The sequence below is a fragment of the Oryctolagus cuniculus genome, chromosome 9 (assembly GCF_051225735.1).
Source record: "Oryctolagus cuniculus isolate XC-2025 breed Fujian yellow rabbit chromosome 9, ASM5122573v1, whole genome shotgun sequence".
Lineage (NCBI taxonomy): Eukaryota > Metazoa > Chordata > Mammalia > Lagomorpha > Leporidae > Oryctolagus > Oryctolagus cuniculus.
In genome coordinates, this window is record NC_142875.1 from 14779164 (window position 1) to 14783836 (window position 4673).

At 43.4% G+C, this 4673-nt stretch overlaps 1 pseudogene; it reads left to right on the forward strand.

Moving 5' to 3' along the window:
- The first annotated feature begins 1304 nt into the window (after window positions 1–1304).
- LOC108177058 (pre-mRNA-splicing factor 38A-like) lies at window positions 1305–2192 on the forward strand (annotated as a pseudogene).
- Window positions 2193–4673: the final 2481 nt, after the last annotated feature.

Below are 4673 nucleotides of genomic sequence, written 5' to 3' on the forward strand. Positions count from 1 at the left end.
AATAAATATTCATGACTGATGACCAACGAAGCAGAATTTCATAGATTGAATTGTAGGGTAGGAGTGGTAGAAGAAAAAGAAATATTACATTAGGTGCAGCTATCCTTTTTAGGGGGTAGTGTAGGAACTCTGCTTAGATCAACATAATGGAAGCATCTATGTGTTGGTTCAAGCCATGTGATGTGGTGAGTTGGAGGGGACTTGTGCCAGCCCCAGAGGGCCAATGTTTAAGTTTTCAGGAATTTATGAGCCAGTTGTTAAACATAGACATTATAAAAAACTTATTTATATAAACTTAAGATTAAAAAATTATACTAAAAACAAAGATGGTAATAGTTAATATTTACCACTTCCTAAGCATTTTAGTGAATCTTACTTAAATTTTTAAAAACATTACCCCAAAGGCAGAGTGGCACAGAGAGAAAGACAAGACATCCAAGGATTTTCCATCCACAGGTTCGTTCTCCCAAATGCCTGCAACAGCTGAAGCTAGGCCATGCCAAAGCCAGGAGTGGGGAACTCAATCCAGGTCTTCCATATAGGTGGCAAGGACCCAAGTGCTTGAGCCATCATCTACTGCCTTGCATAATGCATCACCTATATTAGCAGGAAGCTGGAATTGGGAGTGGAACTGGGCCTTGAACCTAGGCACTCTGCTGACATGGGATGTGGGTGTCTAGGTAATGTCTTGACTGATCCATTACATTCCTGCCCTGTGCTCTTACCTTTATTTGTGCTCTTGAGGTTATTTACATCAATTTCATCTCTGTGTTGGAAATACTGTGCAATCCTGTGCCATTGCACGTGTCTTCCTGTCTGCATTCAGTGACGACACACTGGTAGCCTTCATGTGGCATCGACGTCATAGAAATCAGCAGAACCTGCTGAATTAGAGCTGACTTTACTCCCAGAACTAAAAACTCAGCTTAATGGATACAGTTAATTCAAGGGTGACTATAGCTTAACAGAAAATCACCCATCAGGTTTAATAATACAGTTATTGGGAAAAGAGTGGATTGGAATGATGTTCCATTTGTCAAGTTCTGATACATTTGCAAGTTTAAGTTACCTAAAGGTACAAGGTGTGACAGTTATGTATCAACTTGACTGGGCCACAGGATGCCTAGAAAGCTGGTAAAATGTTGTGCTTAGCTTTGCCTTTGAGGATGTTTCTGGAAGGAATTAGCATTGGAAACAGTGATCTGGGAAAGCATATGGCCCCTCCCAATGTGGTGAGCATCATCCAATTCATGGAGAGACTATAGAGAACAAAAAGACAGAAGAAGGGTGGGAGGCGTCCTAAAATGGGAAACCATACTGTGAAGGATGCACATAGCATCCACGGCACCAATCCTCAGTATCTGGTGGAGAAGATCTGTAAGTCAAACAGGAACGGTGGTCAATAAAGCCATGGAGTTAAGGTCTGTAGGTGTTGTTTATGGGGGCAACATAAAACCAACTCCTTTTCTATATTTAACTTTGAAGATGCTTCAGATTCAGCCTGAGGAGGATATCATTGTAGAGTTTTTAAAAAATGAAGATTTTGCTGGTACTGTGGCTCAATAGACTAATCCTCTGCCTGCAGCACCAGCACACTGGGTTCTAGTCCCGGTCGGGGCGCCGGAGTCTGTCCCGGTTGCTCCTCTTCCAGTCCAGCTCTCTGCTGTGGCCCGGGAGTGCAGTGGAGGATGGCCCAAGTGCTTGGGCCCTGCACCCCATGGGAGACCAGGAGAAGCACCTGGCTCCTGGCTTCGGATCAGCGGGGTGCGCCGGCCGCAGTGCGCCGGCCACAGCGTGCCGGCCACAGTGACCATTGCAGAGTGAACCAATGGAAAAGGAAGACCTTTCTCTCTGTCTCTCTCCTGTCTCTCTCTCTCTCTCTCACTGTCTAACTCTGCCTGTCCAAAAAAAAAAAAAAAAAATAGAAGATGTCAAGTATGTTTGTAGTTGGGGACACTTTACATGAGGCTGACAGGCATTGCGATTGATTGCTACAAGTACTTGGAGCCTTTGTATAACAACTTGAAAAATCAAGAGCCAGAACCAAAATGAGATGTTTGAACTAAAGTGCGTAGATGAGTTTATTGATGAACTGCTACACAGCAAGAATCTGGGATACTGTTCTGCCTGGGCTACAGAAACGCTATGTAGTAGGGGAAGCTGAGCAGTGGGGACTTGGGTTAGTGCTCTAGAAGAGGACATGGGTGGCCGGCACCGCGGCTCAATAGGCTAATCCTCTGCCTGCGGCGCCGGCACCCCAGGTTCTAGTCCCAGTCGGGGCACTGGATTCTGTCCCAGTTGCCCCTCTTCCAGTCCAGCTCTCTGCTGTGGCCGGGGAGTGCAGTGGAGGATGGCCCAAGTCCTTGGGCCCGGCTCCTGGCTTCGGATCAGCGCAGTGCACTGGTCACAGCGCGCCAGCCTCAGCAGCCATTGGAGGGTGAACCAATGGCAAAGGAAGAACTTTCTCTCTGTCTCTCTCTCACTGTCCACTCTGCCTGTCAAAAAAAAAAAAAAAAAAGCTAAAAAAAAAAAATAAAAAAAAGAGGACATGGGTGACATGGAGTCCAGTGAAGAGGAGGAAGAGGAAGGTGAGAAGTTGGAAGGACTGCCACCAGCTGATCATGGCCGGTGGTGCTACCGAGACGTACATTAGCCCCGTCGCTCTTCTACACTGGGCTACAGGAGAAATACGAGTCAATCTCCTAAACAGAGAAGCCCATCCCATCCCCTTGTAGAGAAAGGCATTGCAGCAAGAGTCCCAGACGTCACCGCAGGAGGTCTAGACATCCATAGCACAGTCCTGCTCCAAATCCCCAGGTCATCATCATAGTCACAGACACAGGAGCCACTCAAAGTCTCCTGAAAGATCTAAGAAAAGCCACAAGAAGAGCTGGAGAGGGAGTGAGTACTGGATTCAACTTGGTTTTAGTCCAAGTGGCCTCCTCTGCATAGAGGGCATAAGGATTAAGACCTGCTCCCCAGACAGCTATAAGAATATTTTAGATTTTTCTTACCAAGTTTCTCATTTTTTTTAATGAAAGAGGTGTGGAGTTTTGTATATCTTTGAATCATAACCAGTATCTTTGAAGGGTGATGTTTCTTAAGGTCAGTGTTTGACCTGCCAATCATGATTGTATTCATATTTAGAAAAGTAGAGAGAATCTAGGGGTTGGAGATATGAATGACAAAGACAGGTTGACCCTATCCTTTTCTGTTACTAAGTGCAGAATACCCATTTTTCTGCAGTTTATTTTTGGGTTGCTCTATCATTGTAACTGCTTTGAGAATTCTGGAGTTGGTGTTGCTATAATTATTTAAAGTTCAAATCAGTATAACAGAGCAGCTCCTTTTGTCTAGCAGCAGCAAGTAGTGATGAACAAGAAAATGGGGTAGCAGCGATTTTTCAAGGACAGAACACATTCAAACACGCGGCTTCTTCTGGATCATTTAATCTGGTATCACTGAACAGCTGAACAGACACTATCCTATATGCAGCACATTTTGTGGTGTCATTTGTCCTTCCCCACAAGCCAGATTGAGGTGTTTCAACCTTTACCCTACATTGAAGAGGAGGGCAACAAGATTCAAATGGATTTGATGGAAAATACCTAACATTGTGCATGGCTTTTACCTGAATTGTGAGACACAGATGCCATTCACAAATGACAAATGTAGAAAATACAACAGGAAGAGACAGTTTTTAGAGGGACAGGGAATGAGGGCTCTGGTAGTAGAGAAGACGATGCATTCAGTTTAACCAGTTGTCACATGAGACAGCTATGGGATGGCATGGGGGAAAGTAACTGAGTGGCATCAGGCTACCATAGTCTGCCACGCAAGAACTGTGGTCACAAGCTGCCTTCCGGGGTCTAGCTGCTTGGCAAGTCACATCTGTTTCAGGATATACAACTTGTTGTTGACATTGAATTGAAGGGACTTTTGCAGCAATATTAAATCAGCTTTTAATCTAAAAAAAAGAAGGGTAGGTTTACTCTGACTGCTTGAACTGGGATATGGGTCTCCCTTGTCCTTCATGGTCCTGGATCCCTGGCCTATATAAATGGACTGGGATCTTTATGCGCCATCAGCTCCTTGACTCTCAGCCACCAAGCTACACCATTGGCTTCCCGAGTCTCCTGAATACAGGGCACAGAACATGGGGCTCCTCAGCCACCGCAGTCATATGTGCCAATACCTCATAATAAGTATCTATTATCTATCTATCTATCTGTCTGTCTATCTATCTATCTATCTATCATCTATCTAGTCTGTCTATATATCTAGTCTATATATCAAATGTCTATACATCTATCAATTACCTATCTTTCTGCCTAATCTATCATCTGTCTATTGTTTCTGTGGGAAGCCTTCACTAATACAAAAGAGTTTGGTAAAGATCAATGAAAACATTCTGTGATAATTAGCTATATAGAATGTATGAGGAGTCTTTAAAAATTCATAAAAATGCATACTGTGAAGAAACTATGCATGGATCTCAAGTTTTTTACTGCAAAATAAACTCACCTTTTAATTTCATTTTACATAAACTTTTTGAAGTACCTTCATCCAATGAGTATTACTACTAGCAAATTATGCACTGCACTTTTTTATATTTTTAAAATTTATAATAAAGATACATATGGGCATGTTTCTTTTTTCGGAGAGCCAGTTTA